General features: G+C 40.4%; 1 long non-coding RNA gene across 1 annotated transcript; it reads right to left on the bottom strand.

Moving 5' to 3' along the window:
• Positions 1-1,513: 1,513 nt before the first annotated feature.
• LOC111773590 (uncharacterized) lies at positions 1,514-10,884 on the bottom strand. Its single transcript, XR_002808229.2, has 3 exons — positions 10,715-10,884; positions 4,609-7,389; positions 1,514-1,642 (listed from the first exon to the last, which is right to left on the bottom strand). It is a non-coding gene; the product is annotated as an uncharacterized lncRNA (long non-coding RNA).
• Positions 10,885-22,292: the final 11,408 nt, after the last annotated feature.

Consider the following 22,292-nt stretch of genomic DNA (forward strand, 5'->3'; position numbering starts at 1 on the left):
AGGTGAGAATGAATATATTAGCCTTTTTCTTGGGCACATTTTATGCAGAAAGAATCATAAAGGGAGATGAGAACACAGAAAAATGGGGTGGGGGTAAGGTCGGTTTATATTAGAAGCAAACTTTTTGCCTTTTCTGTGGCAGGGTTTTTAACCTTTTGGGGGTCCTTTTGAGACTGTACCAAGACTAAGGATCCTTTATTTCCCAAGAAAACATTTGTGAACACAGTATTTTGCTTATAATCGGGAGATTCATGGATCCCCAGAACCCAGCTACAGATTCCCATGGGGGAGCCATGGACCCCAGGTGGCAAACCTTGGGTTTTAGGTACAGCACACCCTGGTGACCTGGGACTGAGGATGCAGACTTCCTTATCTTGCCCAGGGGCAGGACTGGGGTGAAGAGAGTGAGGCACTTGCCTTGGGCACAGAATTTATGGGCGCATCAAAAAGCTCAGAAATCAAGATTAAGTAATGTTTTACTGCACTATTTTAAATGATCAAATCTGCAAACTACAGCTGCAAACTTGTCACCCTTTTTTGTAAACAAAATTTTATTGGAACCAGGACCAGGATTAGGATGAGTGGGTGAGGCAGGGCTGCACAACTGTGGGTCAGATTCTGTCTTTATTTAAAATTTTATTTTGTATTTTGTTCATTATGGATTTTTTGGTTTTTAAACAGTTCATTAAAACATTATTTGTTTTGAATGCTGAGTTTTTTGTGCCTCCCCCCACCCTTTTAATTTTGCACCCAACTCTAGTGGCCTCCTTTGCTTTACTCTAGCCCAGCCCTGTTTATCTTAGCCCAGGATGCTGTTCAACTAAGACCCAAATGTAAGTGGCCACTTGCTGAGTGCTTAGAGATGATTTTGTTTTAAGGAAATTGAGGCTCAGACAAGTGAAGTCAGTTGGCCAAGGAGGCACAGTGTCAGATTGTGCCACTAGTTTTCTCACTGCCATCTGGTTTTCTTTTCACCTCACCGTGATGAGGTATGAAGCTTACCTTCATAGTTCCCTCCAGAAAATTTCCTGAAAGTGCTCTGAATTCTCTCTCCTAATGTCTCTCCAATGCCTGTGTTTTGCTAGTTTCCTCATGATGCTACTCCCCAAGCCACTCTGGAATTCACCTAGTTCTGAGGGATTGGGAGCCAGAATTCTTGATCAGTGTCATGTCTGCAAGGCCTTCTCTCTCATCTTGGATGATTAACTTCCGTGCGGATTTTTTTTTTTTTTTGCCACAAGGCATATAATCTTAGAAAGCTAATTTCCTCCTTGTTTCTTTTGAAAGATATTTTTAAACATGGAGAGAAGAAGTCAGGCAGAACAACTCTGTGAAGCAGGTACTGGTATTATTCCTATTTCACTGATGAAGAAACTGAGGCACAAAATGGCTGTGTAACCTGTCCACCGTCTCCCTAAGTATCAGAATCAGGATTCAAATCCAGGTATCCTGACTGCAGGATCTTTTTTAACCAGCACATGGTGTGGCCTCTTGTAGGCCATTTTGCCTCAGCTGGAACAATTCCTGATGGGAAGCTGTCTCGGGAGACCCGTTCTGTTGCTGGGCAGCTTCATCAGTTAGTGTCTTCCTTTTGTTTGTTGGTACAAGTCATAGACAGTTGTCCAAAATGGTTTCCTATTTTCTAAATGAGAAGAAAAGTGAAAATGAGAGTGAAGAACACCAAGAATAAAATCCCTCCATCTGCCCCACCTCCACCAAACATTCCTGACCCACTTCCAGTTCTGTGGGTTTCCTGAAAAGACACAAAATTCCCTCTTTCAGTTTTGTGTCTTTTGAAGGTAAAATCCCCATCCTCTGTGTTTATGCCTTCTTTCAGGAAGGATTTCAGGTGGCCCACGTGGATTATAAAATACGATTAAGTAGCATAAATTAAAAGTGTATGACATTATCCAGCAATTTCACTTTTAAGTATTTGTTCTTCAGAAATAGTTAGAGGAACTTACAAGGATAAATACTCATGGGTTTTTATTGTATCATTTTTGTAATTGTACAAAAAATTGTAGGCAATTTAAATGTATATCAATAAGGAAATGGCTGAATAAATAATAAATAATGGAGTACTTTTACTTTGAAATACTCTGTAACTGGTAAAAGGTAGCTCTTTATGTACTAACATGGGATGATGTCACTAACACAGTGTGGAATTTAAGCAGTAATTTTTATAACTATATTTATAAAAAGAATATTTTTATATGGTGTGCATTGAAAAAGCTTTGGAAGCACATACTCCAAATTATTCGCAGTGGTTACCTCTGGGTTGAAAGTGGTGATAGAAAAGGGTGAGAGAACTTTCAGTCAGTCAGGATCACCCCGTTACAGTTTAAGCTCAAAGGCAAGGGCTGTTGAGCACCACGGCTCGGGTCCAAAACATCCTCAGTGGTCAACTAATGTTTGTTGAGTTGATTAAGAAGCTGGATCATATCTTCAGTATGTATTGGTATTTAAAGTTGATTGCTGGCACAGTAAATAATCATCTTTAAAAAAAAACTGTTCCAAAGCAGCCTTCCCCCCAAAAGTATCAAAATTGTTTTTCTGCTATTCAGACTACTTTTAACTACTTTTGGTGCCTAGTATTAAGATAAACTCCATATTTGCTCTGGAGAAAATCAGTACTGACATTTTTAAATTGATGCTTGATAACATATTACCTCCATTGGCATCCCAGGTGAGGTACAGCAGTTTAAAAAAACCCACTTTTTTCTCATTTCAAAAGTTCATTGAAGAAAATATGGAAAATAAAAAGTATAAAGAAGAAAACAATCTGTAATCCCACACCCTAAAGATAACCATTGTGAACCTTTAAATGTGCTTCTTTCCTATGTTTTTTCTATGTGCAGCACTTTTTTGGGAAGATTTTTTTATTGTGATAAAATATACATAACATAAAATATGCATAACAAATATACATAAACCATAAAATGGCTTACTACTTTAATCATTTTTAAGTATATGATTCAGTGGCATTAAGTACGTTTACGTTATTGTGTGTTCATCATGAGTATCCATCTCCAGAACTTTTTCATCATCCCAGACTGAAACTCTGTATCTATTCAACTATAACTCCCTTTCTTCTCTCCCTCGGCTCCACTATTCTACTTTCTGTCTCTGTGAATGTAACTATTCTAGTTATGTCAGGTAAGTGAAATCATACAATATTTGTTCTTTTGTTTCTGGCTTATTGCACTTAGCATTATGTTTTTAAGATTCATCCCTGTTGTAGCATGTATCAGAATTTCATTATTTTAAGGCTGAATAGCTGTCCATTGTATGTATTTACCATGTTTTGTGTATTCGTTCATCTTTTTGAGAACATTTGGGTTATTTCCACATTTTGGCTATTGTGAATAATGCTGCTGTGAACATTGGTGTAGAGATATCTGTTCAAGTTCCTGATTAAATTCTTTTGGATATGTACCTAGAAGTGGAATTGCTGGGTCCTATGCTAATTCTATGCTTAATTTCTTGAAGACCACCATACTATTTTCCACAGCAGCTGCACCATTTGACACTCCCGCCAGCAGTGCACAAGGGTTCCAACTTCTTCACATCCTCGACAACACTTATTATTTATCTTTTTTTTTTTGATAATCCCCATCCTAACGGGTGTGAAGTGGAATTTCATTGTCATTTTGATTTGAAGTTCCCTAGTGATTAGTGATATTGAGCACCTTTTCATATTGGCCATTAGTATATATTCTTTGGAGAAATGTCTATTCAAGTTCTCTAGCCAGTTTTTAATTGGGTTATTTTTGTTGTTGAGTTGTAGGAGTATTTATATATTCTCAGTATCAATCCCTTCTTAGCTCTATGTGTGGCACTTTTTTAATGTCAGACTTGTTCTGGTTAGAGCTCTGGCTGCTTCTCTGGGCTGTCCTCACCCTCACTGGTGTGTGTTCAAGGGATTGTAAAGTTATTTGATTGGGAACAAAGGGAAGACAGCATGAACTTGAATCTAGGGCAGAAGCAGTGGCCCAGCAGAGCTTAGTGAAAGTGATTGTTAGAATTTTGACTATGGAGGGCTTGCTGTAACCTCAGTTAAATTGGTTTCATTTGTCACAAAATGGAGGTGATAATAAGACCTACCTTGTTTTGCCAAACAGTAGCGTAAATGCTGGAATATTATTATGGCTAATAGTCATTATTGTGGTTAATGTTTATAAGGAGAGTACTGTGCGCTACTATGTGTCAAACGGATTATCTCATTTAATGCTCAAAATAGTCTTATGAGGTAGGCCCTATCATTTTCACCATGTTACCATGTCTGAACTTCTTTTGTTGTCTCTAAAATGAAGAAAATTATATCTACTTGCAGAACTGTTGTGAGGAGTAAATGAGAATAGTGAACATAGAGGGCCTAGCGAAGCACATGCACATAGTAGGTGCTTAACAGTGACAGCTCCTTTCCCTCAGCCCAGGAAGTGATTCCAATAAGCACAAAGTACAGTGTACGAGGATCCTGCTTGGTTTCTAACAATCTTGAATTTCCTGCTACTTCCCCTTCACAGTGAATTATAATGATTATACTGGTCAGATAGGAAAATCTGATACCATTTATTCACAAGACAGGAATATCTTGTAATCACCTACCTGCAAGACCAAAGCGAAGAGATCGTTTATTATCAGACACTAGGAAGACCTCTGCAGTCACTCATGTAGGAAGTGAACAAGCACCAGTAGCCCCGGAAACAGCTGTCTATGTGTTTTTGTCCAATACATTAGTGATGTTTTAATACGTCATCATTTTGGCTGATAATGTACCATTTCCTTGAATTCCTTTGCATTTTACTCCCTTTGCTCACCTCCTTTATTTTTTAAAATAATGATTACAATGAAGATGTACAACTGGCTGAGACCAAACTAGAAGAGGCAAGCGGGGCTTAAATTAGTTAACACATTAATATAGTCCTTAGCGGTTGTAGTGATTAGTGTAGTAGTTATTCTGGGTCACATTTCCTGGATGTTGTTTGGACATTCATTGGGTGGATCCAGGCCACACATTTCCTCTTTGGCTGCAGCTAATAAATTAACTGGCAGCGGGATCAAGTCCTGCTTCTCACTGGCAGCTGGGCCCTCCCTTGGAGCCTCTCTACAATCCCCTCACTTATTGCTAATTGACTTCCTAATTCCCCACAGCAGCTGTTGTAAACCTTTTTCACTCTTCTCCATCCCCTTAATCTTCTCCCCGCGCTCTCCACACAGCGAGTGGCAGGTGACTGTGCATCGTGATCAGTTCTCTTTCCCACTGCCTTTGGGTCCTCTGCCGTCCTCACCTCATCTCCCTGAGGCCCTCATCCCGAAGACTCCCTTATCTCTCAGGGCCTGGCTCCTTCATTTACTCCCTCTTTCCTATCTTCACTCTCTCCTCTTCTTTTCCCTTCACCCATAAACAAGCTCAAATCTTCCTCAACCTGTAGAGGCTCAACCATATTTCCCTTGAAGTTAATCCCTTTCTCCTTTCATTACAGGCAAGCTCTTAATTTTTTTTTCCTCATTACGAAAGTAATATAGTAGTATAAAAATGGGGAAGTACAGTGGCGCAGCAGTTAAGCCCGCACGTTCCGCTTCGGCGGCCTGGGGTTCACTGGTTCAGATCCCGGGTGTGGACATGGCACTGCTTGGCAAGCCATGCTGAGGTAGGCGTCCCACATATAAAGTAGAGGAAGATGGGCACGGATGTTAGCTCAGGGCCAGTCTTCCTCAGCAAAAAGAGGAGGATTGGCAGCAGCTGTTAGCTCAGGGCTAATCTTCCTCAAAAAAAAAAGGGGGGGGGAAGTACAAATAGTCAAACATGTTTCAAACACCCATAATCACACTAGCAGAGGTAACCACCAGTATTAACATTTTGGTTTATATCCTTCCAATCTTATTTCTATGCTATTAGAGTATTCATTTATTTCAACATGAGAGCATTCTGGACGGTCTGTTTTGTAACCTGACACTTTCTTGTGTCAGTAAGTATTCTTCTACAACATGATTTTTAATCATCGCATTAAAATTTCCATTGTATGGGTGCATTGTAATTTACCTGTTTTAAAAGATAATCATAGGTTTATTTTCAATTATTTGCTATAATTAACATTATAATACAACCTTTGTAAATAAATCTTTGCACATACTCCTGACTATTTCTTTAGTACAAATTTCTGAAGGGAACTTCCTGAGTGCATATTCTAAGTATTTGGGTACGTATTTTTTTGCAAAATTTAAATGTCTTGAAAGAGTAGCCCACTATCATCGCTTCAACTTTTAACTGCCATTCACTAAATTCCAAGCAATCCTTCCACCATCACTGAAGCAGCTCTGTCCGACGTCAAGGTCAACATCAATTACTAATCGCAAGTCTCCTCAGGTCTTATGTGGCCTAATCTCTTTGCAGCAACTGTCACTTTCTATCTTTTCCTTTTGAAATGTTGTTTTCTTCAATTTTGCCTGCATCCTTCTACCTCTCTAACACATTTTCAGACTCTTTCCTGGTTCCTTTCCTTCTGCCTGCTCTTTTCCTTATTCTCTACTCTTGCCCCAGTTTTCAACTTTTGCGTTCATGCCGCTGCCACGTGGATCTCAGCCTAAATCTGACCTGATTTGGGGTCTGCTGGCCTCTGCAGCCTCACACCTCATCGCTCTTCCGACTGTTTCCTCCTCTCCCCATCCCTCCATGTACTTTATGTTTCAGTCATTCTGAACGACTTGCATTTCCTGTGCCTTGGATCATGTGGTGCTCTGTGCCTGGAAATTCCTTCTCTCCTTCTTCACTTGATAAAGCTTTACTTATCCTTCAAGATTCACCTCTTTCAGGAAGCCCATGACAAACCCCTAGTCCTACTCTTTTGTGCCTCTTTACCCTTCTGCCTGGCCAAATAGGGTAACCGTCCTCTATACTCTCATGTACATGTTTCTCTCCTTGTGCTGTTATAACTGTCTGTCTCCTCCTCTAGGTTGTGAGCTCCTGGAGGGAAGGAATTAAGACTTTGAGGATTATATCCCCACAGTGCAGTGTGGCACTTGTCATCTAGTAGAGACTTGTAGTGAACATCTTCCATCCCTTATTCATTTCCTACTCTCATCTTCCCCTGGGGACCTGTCCACTGCCTTACTCTTGAGTCATAGGTTGGGTGGGACTGACCTAAGCCCACCTGCAGGGGTAAGTCCTTACTGGCCACATTGCTCAATTACAGCAAAGGACAAGAAAACATTTTTTTGAAAAGAGAAGCTTTCTTTCTGTTCTGTGACAGCTATTAGAAGAAATATGTTCTCTGCTCCGACATGATGTGGTGTAAAGATTTAAAGTAGAATTGTTTATCCGTTTTGCTGGCATGAAGGGGTGCCTGGAACTGCCTGAGGCCTGCGTGTGAAGGTGAAGCTGGGATCCTGGAAGACAGAGCAGAGACACAGAGTGAATCAGCAGATGTATTATTATTGAATTTAACCATCATGTGTGTTAGGTTTCTTATGTGCCAAGTGCTGTTCTATGTGCTTTATAAATATTAACTCATTTAATCATATCAATCTTATGAAGTAAGTACTCTTATTATCCCTATTTTATAGCAGAGAAAAGCAATACACAGAAAGGCTAGATAACTTGCCCAAAGTCACACAGCTCATAAGTGAGGATTTGAAGCTGGGCTTAGTCAGCAATCTTATGCTGTCCTTCATTGTACAGTGGCACAAAGAAGGGCTTAAAGAGCAGAGCTTTCTCTGAAGTCAAACATCTAATCAATGTGATATCCTTTCTTCATTGTATTTGAAATCTAGGTGACTGTAGGTCCTGCACCCAGATGCAGTGAGAGTCACTCAGGCAGACCTTATGCTTTCTTGCCCTTGGCTGATTAACACACAGCCTGTGACCTCTGAGTAAGCTTTTTACAGCAGAAAGCCAGATTTTTAAATACTCACTGCTCAGAAGAAGCTAAGCAGGAGTCTCTTCATGTGGTTTATTGGATCATGGAATATCAGGGTTGGAAGAGGCCCTTAAAGATGATCCCCTCTGACCTTCTAAGTTACTGATGGGAAAACCAAGGCCCTCTGAGGCATTATGGCTTGCTCAGGGTCAAAGACAGAACTAGGGATGGACCGGGACGGGTGCGTTTCCCAGGATGCCTAGGTGTGGTATGTTTGCTGTCCCAGTAGTTTGTAGTCCTTTCTGTTTCAGGAGACTTTCTAGAACCCAGAATGTACCAGGCCAGGCTGAGAGAGTATAGTGACGAGGTTTTAGTCCTGCACTGTTGGGACTAGAAAGCAAAGGGCAAAGGTTGGCTTAGACACAGCTATAACCAGAACGGGTTCTGAGTGACACCTCCCAGGAAACCCAGAGACCTTGATGGGCATGTCAAGGTCACTTTGAGTCCTCATCTGCCTTGACCTCTCAGAAGTATTTGACACTGTTATCTATTCCCTCTTCCACACTGTTTTTCCTCCAAGGCACCTCTTGGTTTCTTCCTACTCCTCTGGCTGTTCCCTCTCTGACACCTTCATGAGTTCTTCTTTCTCCACCTGATTTTAAGGCTGGTGTCCATCCTAGACCCTCTCTTTTTCTCCCTTGCCTTACTCTTCCTGGGGATAGATAGATGCCATCTATCCCAGTGGTTTTAATGATTTACTTCCTACTATTTCTCAAATGTATATCTCCTACCTGTCTTTCTCCAAATGCCGGACCCATATATTCAAGTTACCAGCTAGGCAGCTCCACTTGGATATCCCATGGGCACCTCGGTGCCCACCTGGACAAAATCGTTCTCATTGTCTCTCTACCTCTCTCACCCTCCTAACCCAGATCTGTTTTCCCTCATGGTCTTTGTCTCAGTAAAAGTACCACTACCCACAGCTCCACAGTCCTGACACTCCTGACTTTCCCTTCTCTTTTCTCAGCCCCACAGCTGCTTCTCTGGTTCAGGACTCCATCACCTGCAGTAGCCTTGTAACTGGTCTCCCTGCTGCAGACTTGCCCCACTCCAACTTGTTCTATGCATTGTAGCCAAAATTAACTATTTTTACATTTTCAAAAAAGTGTATTTTTAAATTATAAAATCGATACATAATTGTAACAATTGTAAACAATATAATAGAATATAAAGTAAAAACTGAAAGACTCTCTTCTCTCATATCTCCAACCTCCACATAGGTGAACAGTTATATTTCCCATGAGACTCTTTTCTGTGCTTATCCAAACATATTAACTGCCATCTCCTGTAGGCTATATGCCACTCCATTTGCCAGCAATCCAGAACTGCCCATTTCTTTGCACATGCTAGACTCTAGGTCCCTCCTTGATTTTGCTCATGCTTTCCCTTCTGCTCTTCCCTCACTGTCCTTCCTCCAGCCAACACCTGCTCATCCTTTAAGACTCATCTCGTGTCATTTCCTCCCTGATGCCCCCAGACTCAGTGGGTAGGTCCCCGTTTACCACTCTTACTGCATTATCATGCTGCAATATCATGAGCTCTTTTGTGCTGCTTCTTGAGGAAAAGTAGAGCTTCTTGAGAAGAGACTGTGCCTTATTCTCCATGGTATCTCCCACACTTAGCATAAGACCTGGCAGTGTTCAGTACACATGACTGAGTGATTGTGGCTCTTATTACTTCCTGAGTCTCCTGAAGTGCAAGTGCCTTGGGCTGGGGAGGGAATTGTTCCAAGTGAACAGGACTGTGAAGCTTCCTGACAGTCAGTTCATAGCAAGAACAGGAGACAAAATAGGGGCTGAAGAACAAGAGAAAGGATCCAAGAGTGGGGAAGGGAGGCTGGTGGCATCACAGGAAGGAAAGGAACTAATATTCTGCTCTCTGCCCACCCATTCAATATCATCTCTTGTCATTGCCCATCTCACTCTGTGCTCCAGGCATACTGAAATACTAGCAGTTCCTGCCTGCATTATGATAGCTCTTATCTCCAGAGCTTTAATCATGCTGCTTGCTCTGCCTGGAATGCCTTCCACCCCTCCTTTCCCCTGCTAACTCCTTTTCATTCTTCAGGTCTAAGTTGGCCTGTCGTCACCTGGCTCTCCAAGGCTGGAGACCTCACACTTCTACTGGGTAGAGGGCATTTGCTGTTTAGCTCTGCACTTCCATTTCCCCTCTTCTCTTGCAGGAAGTTCTTGGACTCCCCATTTGGAAATTCACTCCTCCCCCATAGTTAGCCTTCTAGTTAGTGTAACTGAAACCCCTCCCCCCAGCTCCAGGCATGAGTCTAATTGTTTACGACAATCAGCATGTCTCATTCTACCTGTCACTGTGGGCAGTTCAAAGATCGGCATACATTCAGAAACAGTGAATCAAGGAGAAACTAGAGATATTAAGAGTTACCAGAAGATTCACCTTCTTTTCTATGAGACTGAATGAGGAAGGATGTAGGTGAGAGAGAACAAATGAGAAAGCTTACATTTTGGACAGTGACTTAAGTCTACAAGATGTAATATCTGGATATGTGTGTGGGGTCCACACAGATCTCTGGAGTCAGGTTGTCTTGGGGAAGACTCAAACTAGGGCTCCAGAGAAACCTGGGCTGGTGCAGGGCTGCTGGCTGTGGGCCAATGTAGGGACAGGTTCTAGATGGTCAGAAGAGCCACACCAGGAATTTCCAAAGACTTAAGTGTGGAGGAGTTGTAGGCCCAAAAGAGATCCTTTCCTTCCTTGGAAGTCTCCCTTGCCTATCTCCTAAGGCTTCCAGGATGAAATCTGAGCCCAGAAACACCCACACTCACCTGTCAGCTGCTAGAGACAATGCTGGCTGCCCAACAATGCCAGGAATCATGCTCCTCTAACATCCATTTTGATTTAAAATCTTTTATGTTTGAGATGGACTCTTCTCTGTTGACAATGGGCTGGGTTTGGTCTATTCATTAGGTGTGGAACTCCTGGCTTGTGGTAAATCCTGATTGGAAAACAATATAAACACATTTCCTGGTAAATGTATAAATATATATAGATGTTGGTTGTTCCCCTCTCCACCACCAACACACACCATAGAAGCAATTTGAAGCAATTTAGACATGCTCAGCATCTGGCCCTCATAAAATGCCTCGAGTGAGTCATGATTTTGCATCAACAGAGAGGGCTTGTCTTGCTTGTGGAAAGAATTGTATTTACCTCCCGTTCTGCCTGTGACTCTCTCTATTGCTTTATGATGATCAGTCTGATTTGTGTGCAAAGAGACTGGTGAGATAAGAATTTGGGGAAGGGGAGCAAGGAGAAGCTACATATTCAAGGCAAAACACCAGTTTTGGGGAGAATGACCTGTTTTTGCATTTGAGGAGTCAGCAAAAGAAAAAAGCAGTGAAAAGAACCTTATTTTGTGAATTAGGAAATGGCCTCTACTACTGGCTGTAGGCCACTCAATCTCTCGGCACCTCAATTTGCTCATCTGAGAAGTGGGACCGATAATGGATGCCCTATCCATTTGATGGAGGAAAGGAGAGCTCTTGCTTGAGAGCGCTGTTGGGGGCCAGTTGTGGAGTGAGCTCCTTAAATATTCCATATCATTTAATGCCCAAGATAATCCCATGAGGGAAATGACATTAAACCATTCTTCAGCTGAAGGAACTGAGACATGGAGAGGCTAAATGGCTTGACCAAGGTCACAAAGCCTTTCAGGGCTCAAACCCACATCTGTCTGGTTCAAATCCTGTGTTCTTCCCATTACTTCATGCTGACACTGAGGTCAAAGGACACATTCCAGTCTCCCCCTGAGGAAGGGGGAAAAGCACAAGGTGGCTTCCCTGCTCTAAGGTCTGAGGTGTCCTTGTGTTCTTGGTCCCCACAGCAGGCCCAGCAAAGCCCAGTTCTGTCTCCTCAGAGCCCTGCTCTCTGCTGTGGGAGCAGGTGGGTTGTTAATCTGATAAACGGCTTCCTGTTAAGGTGGGAGGACAAGCTGCAGCACTGGTCATTTGCCCTCCAGAGGCAGGCGGGAGGCTCTAGTGTCTTCACCCACAGAATGGCTCTAGGACTATGATCTGAAAGTATGAGGGCTTTGGGGTTGGTCAGTCTTAGGTGAGAGTCCTGGCTCTGCCTTTTGCCAGCAGTGTGACCTCAACTTGTTTGACCTTCAGTTTCCTCAGCAATAAAATGTAGATAAAAACGCTCACCTTAAAGGGTGGATGTTCTTGTAAATATTAAATGAGATAATGCAGGAAATGTGCCTAGCACCTTGTGTCATACATTATACACAACCAGGTAAAAGGCAGCTGTTGTCCATGGAGGGGATGGGCAGACCTCCAGGGAAGCTATTTAGGCATTAAGAAGTCTTTGTGTCCTATCCCCTAAATCCTCATCACAGTCAATCATTTTTTCATTTGTTCAGAAAGGGTGTTCTAAACACTGTGTCAGCTGCTGGGGACAAGTATGTACGAGACAGTAGTGAGTGCTCTGGGCTTCTCCTGGGAGGCAATAAGATGAGTGTCTTGGTCCAGGCATAGAACTTGGAGAAAAGGCTCATTGCCAGTCTGCTTGGTAGGAAGCTGAAGGTATAGCTGTCTTGGGATTGGGTAGGGAGTAGGCACAGAGTTCACCCTTCTGGGCTTTCCAGATCTTTTATGGTCCAGCCCTTTCCCATCCCACTCTACCCCACTATCCTGCTTGTTCCTCAACAGCCAACACTTACACCAAGCTAGTAGGCATTTCCTCATGTGCCCCCAAACACACGGAAGCTCATTCCCACCTCACTGATTTTGTTTACAATTGGATCCCTACTCTTTTGTTCCTTAGCCATACCACGCTCATCTCTCAAGCCCAGTTCTCATTCTACCTCCTCCAGAAAGCTCTCCTTAACTTCAACAGCACATGCTGACCTTTATCCTCTTGGATCTCCCCATTTCAGTGACTATTCATTAATTATCTTATTCATTAATTCATTCAATGCATTGGCAAGTCTTAACCCATTCTATATGAAAAATATTTCCCAAATCCATCCACTTCTCTTCATCTCTACTGCTTCCACCCTAGTCATCTCTTACTTGGATTATTAAATATTCTTATATCTGGTCTCCTTGCTCTCACTCTTCTCTCTCCGACCCTTCCATACTCTGCAGAGTATCAAGTGATCTTTTATGAAGGTAAATTAGCTCCTGTCACTCCCCTGCTTATGGTCTTCCAGTAGCTTCCCAAACTCCTCAGCACAGCCCACAAGTCTCTGATAATCTGGCACTTGGGTGCCTTTCCAGCCTCTTATCATCCCATTATTCCTCTTGCTCATTCTGCTTCAGGCACCTCAACCCAAAAGGCCAAACCATTACCACCGCCTCAAGGCTTTTGTACTTGCTGGGCCTTATGCCCAGAATGGTCTCAGCTCCTCAGTGCCTACCTCTTTCTCATCACTCAGCATTCTGTTCAACTGTAACCTCTTCAGTGAAGATCTTTCCTGAACACCCCATCTAAAGTAGCTCCTACCCATCTCACGTCATACTTTGCCTCATTACACTATTTCCTTTATATCGTTAACATTTTTTGCACTTACTTGTTTCCTTTGTATTATCTGCTTCTTTCCACTAGAGAGGAACTGCCTCCAGAATAGAAACAATATGTCTTGTTCACTTCTGTATCCTCACAGTTTATAATAGTGCTTAACATGTATGAAACCCAAAAATATTGCTTAATAACTTATTATATGGGTATTAAATGTCTTCTACATATGAAGCCTTGAAAATCAGTAATTTCTACCACTTATTAGAGATACAAATGCCTATCCTTGAAACAGGGTTTCTCAAAGGTGGTCCATGAAACTCTGGTGGTCTGTTAAGGAGTTTTCAAGTGGTTGATGGTTTTAGAGGAAAAACTGATGAAACAATTTTGTTCGCATACACTTAACTAATTTAAAATGCAAGATGAATTAATATTTCCATAGAAATCCTATTACTTTCCTAATAATTGTTTCATGACATTCACTGCAAGGACTGTATTGGTCAATTTGTCATAGCTAATTTCAGTTGTCAATTATAGATTATTTTGGATAATGTGTTTCACATCAGGATAGTGTTAAAATTCTTAGTTGTAAAATCTACACTTTTGTTGTTACTCTTGCATTGCAGTAAATTTCTCATGACTCAAAAGTATTTCAAAGAGTAAAATTAATGATGAAGATAATATTATCAAGAGTATAATACACAATAATTCTGTAAGTGGAAATATTGAATACTGTTAACAGTATGAATATACACCATGAATCTGTGTGAGCTAGGGCAGAATAATTTATAAGAGTATTGAGTTAGCACAATAGCTGAAAAAGAGAAGTTCAAATAGGAAATACAGTGGTGAATGTTTGGAAATTGGACTTTACTGGGTTGTAATGATCCCCAAGGACATTGTTTCTTGTGACACTTTGTCCTATTGTGGCACAAAGCCATCAAATTTTGACACAATTTTCAAAAAAATATGGTTATCTCTCTGGTAAATCAAGTGATATTTTCCAGAGTAACTGTTAAGAAACTGGTTAATTTTGTCATGAAAGGTAGAGAAGAGATTGAAACTACAAAGATATTGTTTAAAGTTGTACTTCTTAGAGAAAAATCACATATAACTCATATTACTGTGAAGATGCTTGAATAACCAGCTTAAGCTAAGTTAATGATAAGTATTGGGCTTGGAGAGAAAGCAGAACAAGCTTTTGGCACAATTCTTTTATCAAAAGATCCTGCTTAAAGTAGGTAAAGAAGACAACTAGATGTGGAATCTGACTTATGGCTCAATCCAGTCCTCATTAAGCTGACTATAGACATCTTGGTGAAAAGTTGAAAACAATTTTATCCCTCTCACTGTTTTGGAGGATTTATTAATTTTAAAATGGTTATGTTTTGTTTACAATTTTTAAAATCAAAGCGGGTTTCCAGCTAAATGTGGTAGATTGAACATGTGTTTACTCTTTACTACCTTCCAAAAATTGTCAGAAAGTGGATTTTTCAAAAAGCGTAAGTAGATTTCTGCCTTAATCCATGATGGAGTAATAGGGACCACATTTACGCTGCTGCTGTGTAAACAACTAGAAACTGTACAAATGTATGAAACACCTATTTTCTGATATTGGACTAGAGGTAACACAGGATTGTGATTCCTGAAAGAAGAGAGACAAATGAGACAAGCTCTGTCATCACTTAGGTTTCTACCTGGAGGCATATTCCATATCATGAAGCAGGGTGAGGGACCCCAAGTAAGCATCATGGACTCACTGAGTTGAAGAGAGAGAGACTGGAGTTCAAGGAGGCTGAGGCAGCTTAAAGCTGTGAGGAAGAATTCTAATAAAAGGGAGTTATGCAGAAAAAGAGCTCTAGAAATCTTGTCTTTTCTGAACATTGAGAAATAATGCTGAGAAACAGTGGTGAAAGTTTTTCTAAATTTCACGAAAATGCTAAGACAAAGATCCAAGAAGCTCAGTGAGCCCCAAGCAGGATAAACTTACACACACAAAAACTCACACCAACTCACATCATAATCAAGTTGCTGAAAACCAATGATAAAGAGAAAAATCTTAAAAGCAGCTGGAGGAAAAAAAGGCAGTATGTACAGAAAAACAAAGATAAGAATGACTGAAGACTTCTTGTCTAAAGCTGTGCAAGCTAGGAGGCAATGAAATGGCATCTTTAAAGTATCAAAAGAAAAAGGCATGACAATTTGGAAATAAGTAAAAATATCCTTCAAAAGTGAAGGCAAAATAAAGGCTTTTTCATACAAGCGAAAGTTGAAAGAATTTGTTGTCAATAGCCTTGCACTATGAGAAATGTTAAAAGAAGTTATTCAGGCACAGAGAGAATATCAAATGGAAATGTGGATCTACACAAAGGAATGAAGAGTGCCTGAAATTACATATATGTGAGTAAATATAAAAGACTTTCTTCTCCCTCATTTTAAAATTTATCTAAAATATAATTGACTATTTAAAGCAAAAATTATATGCATGGTGGGGTTTAGACCATACATAGAAGTGAAATATATGACAATAGTAGCACAAAGGATGGGAGGAGTGAAATGATAGTACACTTTTGTTATGAGGTTTTTACATTATATCTGAAGTGATATAACATTATTTGAATGTTCAATGTGATAGGTAAAATATGCATGTTTTAAGCACTAGAGCAACCACTTAAAACACACACAGACATGCACACAAAGAAGTATAGATGATAAACCAGTATTGGAGATAAAATGGAATGCTAAAAATACTCAATTAATACAAAAGAAGGCAGGAAAAAAGGAAAAAAAGAACAATGAACAGATAGGACCAAATAAAAAACAAATACAAAGATGGTAGACTTAAGCCTACCATATTAGTAATTATATTAAATATAAAGGGTCTAAACACCCCAGTTATAAGGCAGAGATTGTCAGACTAACTGGATAAAAAAGCAAGACCCAAATATGCACTGTCTAGAGGAAACTCACTTTAAATATAAATACACAGGTAGATTAAAAGTAAAAGGAAGCAGAAGTTATAACCATGCAAACACCAATCATAAGGAAGCTAGAATGATTATATTAATATCAAAGTACACCTTAGAAAAAGGAATGTCACATGGGATAAAGAGGGTAATTTAGTAGTAATTGAGAGTCAATCCATCAGGTGGACATAATAATTCTAAATGTGTGCCCACCAAATAACAGAGCTTCAAAATACATGCAACAAAAACTGATAGAGGGGCCAGCCCCATGGCTGAGTGGTTAAGTTTTCTTGCTCCACTTTGGCAGCCCAGGGTTCACTGGTTCGGATCCTGGGCATGGACCCAGCACTGCTCATCAAGCCATCCTGAGGTGGTGTCCCACATAGAAGAACTAGAAGGATGTACAACTAGGATACACAACTATGTACTGGGGCTTTGAGGAGCAAAAAAAAAAAGAGGAAGATTGGCAACAGATGTTAGCTCAGGGCCAGTCTTCCTCACCAAAAAAAGAAAAAAGAAAAGAAAAGAAAAAGATGGTGTAGACAAGGGGTGTTTGAAAGAAAAAAAACTGATAGAGAAATTAACAAACCCACAATTATTGTTAGAGATTTCAACATTCCTCTTTCAGTAACTGATAGAACAAACTGACAAAATCAGTAGGGATATGGAAGATATGACCAACATTATCAACCAGTGACCTAATTGACATTTATAGAACACTCTACCCAACAACAGCAGAATACACATTCCTTTCAAGTGCATATGAAACATTCACCAAATTAGGCCACATGAGCCATAAAACAAGTCTCAATAAATGTAAAACCATTGAAATCATACAGAGTATGCTTTCTAATAAGAATGGAATGAAATATTAGTAAAGATATTTGGGGAAAACAACACACCTCTAAATCATGTAAGGGTCAAGTTAGAAATCACGAAGGAAATTTAAAAATATTTTGAATGAAGATGAAGAAACTTTTCAGAATTCATGGGGTGCAGCTAAGGCAGTTCTTAGATGAAAATTTATAGTTTATCTTACAAAAGAGGAAATGTCTTAAACCAGTGATCTAGGCTTCCACCTTGAGAAGAGGAGCAATTTGAACTCAAAGGAAGTAGAAGGACAGAAATAATAAAGTCAGAAAACAAGAGAAAAATCAATGAAACAAAAAAATTAGTTTTCTTAAATCAATAAAATTGATAACATTTAAATAGAATGATCAAGAAAAAAGAAGACATAAATTATCAGCACCTGGGAAAAGAAAACATTACTGAAATCCTACATTAATTAAGGGGATAATAAAAGGATATTATGAATATATGCAAATACATTTGAAAACAGATGAAATGGAAAAATTGCTTGGAAGACACAATTTTCCAACACTATCTTAAGAAGAAGTATTCCTGAATATCTGTATATCAATGAAAGTAATTCAGTTGATACTAAGAAATTTTCCCTCAAAGGAAATTTCCAGGCCTAGATGGTGTCACTGGGGAATTCTATGAAATATTTAAGGAAGAAATAATACCAATCCTTCAGCCATGCAGAACTTTCAGAAAGTCAAATTGGATAGTATACTTTCCAACTCATTTTTATGAGGCCAATATTACTTTGATTTCAAAACCAGACAAAGACATTACAAGAAAAAAATTACAAACCAATACCCCTCATGAACATAGGCAAAATCCTTAACAAACTACTAGCAAAATGAATATAGCAGTATACGAAAAGAAAAATGCATCATGATTCAGTCGGGCTTATCCCAGGAATGCAAGGTTAATTTAACCTTTAAATATCAACAAGTATAATTTAAAACAGCAGAAATGAAGAGAGAAAAACATCATCTCTATAGGCACCTTAAAAGTCTTTGGCAAAATTCAACACCCATTTGTGATTTAAAAAGATAAAAATCTCCCAGTAAACTATAAATACTAGGGAACTTCTTCAACCTGATAAAGGGCCTCCATGAAACCCTGCAGCGGATATCATACTTAATGGTGAAAGACTGAATATTTTCCCTCTAAGCTCTAAGGATGTCTGCTTTCACCGCATAGATTTAATGTTGTTCTGAGGACCCAGCTAGGGCAGTAGGTAAGACATACAGATGGGCAAAGAAGTAAAATATTTATTTGCAGATGACATGATTGAGTATGTAGAAAATCCTAAGAATTCTATAGAAAAGCCACTAGAACTAATAAGTAGATTGACAAGTTCATAGGATACAAGGTCAATATATAAAAATTCTTTTTCTGTATACTGGCAGTGAATAATTGGAAATGAAACTTAAAAATACCACTTACGATAGCATAAAAAACACCCTAGATGAGGGAGGTTGGGGAGTGCGCAGGGGGTATATGGAAACTCTGTAGTTGGATTTTGCTGTGAGCCTAAAATTGCTCTAAAAAATAAAGTCTATTAGGGGCCGGCCCCATGGCCAAATGGTTAAGTTCACACGCTCTGCTTTGGTGGCCCAGGGTTTCACTGGTTTGGATTCTGGGCGTGGACCTGGCACCGCTCTCAAGCCATGCTGAGACAGTGTCCCACATGCCACAACTAGAAGGACTCACAACTAAAAATATACAACTATGTATGGGGGCACTTTGGAGAGAAGAAGAAGAAAAAAGATCGTTAACAGATGTTAGCTCAGGTGCCAATCTTTAAAATAAATAAATAAAGTCTACTAAAAAAAGCCACATGAAATATTCAGGGACACATTTTACAAGATTTGTGTGAGACTTGTACACTAAAAACTTCAAAACATTGCTGAGATAAGTTAAAGGAGACCTAAATAAATGGAGAGATATGTCATGTTCATGGATTGGAAGATAATATTGTTGAGATATCAGTTTCTCCAAATTGACCTATAAATTCAATGCAATCACAGTCAAGCTGATTCTAAAATTTATAGGGTAATGCAAAGGACCTACGATGGGCAAAATAATTTTGAAAAGAACAAAGTTGGAAGGAAGTCTTATGCTACTTAATTTGAAGACTTACTATAAAGTTACAATTATCAAGACGTTCTGGTTTTGGCATAAGGATAGCTATGGGGGTCGATAGAGGATGACAGAGATCCGGGTACGGACCTACACATATTTAGTCAAGTGTTTTTCAACAAAGGGGCTAAGGTATTTCAATGGGGAAAAGGACAATCTTTGCAAGAAATGATGCTGGATCAACTGGATATCTATATGGAAACAAAGAACCTCAACCCTTACCACGCATCGTATCATAAAAAGCAACTGCAAATAGATCCTGGACATAAACAAAAAAGCTAAAATTGTAAAGCTTCTGGAAGAAAACTTAGAAAAATTTCACAACTTTGGAGTAGGCAAGGATTTCTTCACTAGAACACAAAGGCCAAAACCTAAAAGAAAATTGATAAATTCAACTTCGTCAAAATTTAAAGGGCCCAGGTGAACCACCCCAAGAAAGACGTAAAAGTAATTCCAGGGATGCTGAAAAGAGCTCTCAAGATATGGCTTTGCAGCAGAACTGGAGGCAGCCAGTCCAGATTGCACTAGAAAGGCTCTGGGAAAGGTGTGTTCAAGGGATTGCTAGACGTCTGAGGTGTTGGAATAGATGAAGAGGCGATTAACACCGTGGAGAGTTTGGTGATAGATTAGTGAAAGGTGCGTAGAAACTAAGCAAACTAATAAGACAAGTATTAACTCTAGTTACTAGTTGTATAAGGAGGAAGGAGAATGGTAGCATACTGCAGGACTTGCCTGTAACAGTGTGACAGATGATAAGAATGTAAACACTAAATATTAATCTAACTAAAAACTGCTATCAAAAGGATGGAAGAGAAGAAGTGTGCTGTGGGGTGGTGTGTGGTGGTTTCTAGTAGTGATGACACTTAAATCCTCATCTTCTATAAGCACCTTAGTTAAATATGTGGAGTGGGAGTGGCAGGGAAGGGCATGCAGAGGGTGGCTGCTTTTCATAAGTCTTGTAGAAGTTTTGAATTGTTGAACTATGTGCATATGAACATAATTTGAAGCATGGGACTGCCACTTACTAGCTGTGTGACCTTGGGTAAGTCATTTAACCTCTCTGTGCCTCAGTTACATCATTGGTTGAAAATTGGTGTAATAATTGTACTTACCTCAGATGGTTGTTGTTAGGGTGAACTAATTTAATCTATGTAAAATACTTGGAATAGTGCCTGGTACAAAGTAAGTGCTAAGTGTTACTGTCATAATTATGTACATGCATTACTTTAAAAAATATTAAGATGAAAATAAAAATAAAAATTGTGCAAAGTCTTAAAAAAAAGTTTTTACCTAATATTAGTGGTCCCTATGTCTTCATGTCCCATTAAATAAGTAACCCTGTAAGGAACATGTTTTATTGTTCTCCATTTTCAAATAAAAAAGCTGAGGCTCAGAGAAGTTTACCATCTGCCCAAGATCGACCAGCTAGTTATTGCCCCAAATGTTAGGATTTCAACTGGGCCAGTCTGGCCACAAATCCCAGCCTTTTCCCATTTTGCCTCTGTGCTCACGGTTTACTGAACGTTTCATAGTCCCAGCTAGACCATAAGCTCCCGTGGGCGAGCAGGGTGCAGTCCTTCACGCCTTGTAGGGAAACTGCATGGGGCACCACGGAAGGCTCTCAGAGTGGCTCCAGATGGGAAGGCCTGGCCCACGGTAAGTGCTCAATAAAGATTTGTTGACTGAATGAGTGTGCACAGTTCTGAAACCCTGGGCAGATATTAGGACACTCCCTAGGAATGCAGGCTGTGTGGTGAGGAGCGGACAGCTTCTGGGGAGAGTCTGAACGCTCCTGCTGCCTGAACTCCACGCTGCCTAGACTCTGAAAACTCAGGCTGCCTGTGAGCCCAGCCCTTCTCCCAGGGCCTGGAGCTGAACACGATGAAGACTGTGACTGCATTTATCCAGCCAGTAAATTCCATGTGCTCCTAAAAAGTAAATTAATCCAGAAACCTTCACAGACCCTCATATTAATGCTAACTTTATTCCTCCCACCCCCCCAAAATGGCCCAGAACCCTACTTCTGTAGATATCTTTAATTCTCTCGCCAACTGAAGAAGCTGGCTTTCTTGATGTGTGTGTGTTTGTCACTTTCCACAAAAAACTCCAGGCTTTAATCACGGAGAGAACAAAGTTGTGATAGGTGTTTGCAGGTTTTATTGAATTGCACCTTACAGAATGGGTTAGAAAGGTCTTCAGTAATAGCTTCCTCTCCCACTTAGTAAATATTCCTTCTCTGTCCTGGAGACTTTGCCTGAGAAACCCCTAATGCGACTGAGTTGTTTTCCCAAACTCTGAAAAGCCGGGGGCTGCTCGGTGACCCTGTGGTCTCTCAACCTCTAACCAAGTCTGGCGGCTCCAAGCAAAAAACTTCTGGGCCTTAAAACCAAGTTGTACGCTGACTCAAATCAGAACCCGTCCCCAAGTTCAGCTCTCCCTGTGGCAGTGACCCTTGTTCTGCAGCGGAAGCGGGGGCGGAGGCGGAGGAATCTCGGTTTAGCTCACCCAGACAGGTCGGCTGCGCGAGGCCCAGGTGGGTTTTGATGGAGAGTCCTGTTTTGAGCTCCCTCTCTCTCCAAAGCTCATTGGGCTTTTTGTTGCCATAGACTAGGCGTTTGAGACCTGGTTTCTAGCAATTGCTCTGCCACAAGTGGCAGACCTCGCATCAGGTGAACCTCTCGGGGTCTTAGTTTGTGCTTTTTTAAAGTGAGGGATTTAGACTAGCTCAGGAATTTTCAAACTCTTTTCCCTACCAGCAAGACTCTTTGTACAAGGAAGATCTATTTGGACGCCCAACATGCAAAAGAGGGAGAACCGCTCTGCCTGCCTTCGAAGCTGGATTCTCTCTACCTCCATGTGGCCATAGTGAATGTGGCTCTAAAATTCTGTTTTAATTTTTTCCCCCAAAGATGGATAATATGTTAAT

Source organism: Equus caballus, chromosome 5, assembly GCF_041296265.1.
Source record: "Equus caballus isolate H_3958 breed thoroughbred chromosome 5, TB-T2T, whole genome shotgun sequence".
In the NCBI taxonomy this organism is placed as follows: domain Eukaryota; kingdom Metazoa; phylum Chordata; class Mammalia; order Perissodactyla; family Equidae; genus Equus; species Equus caballus.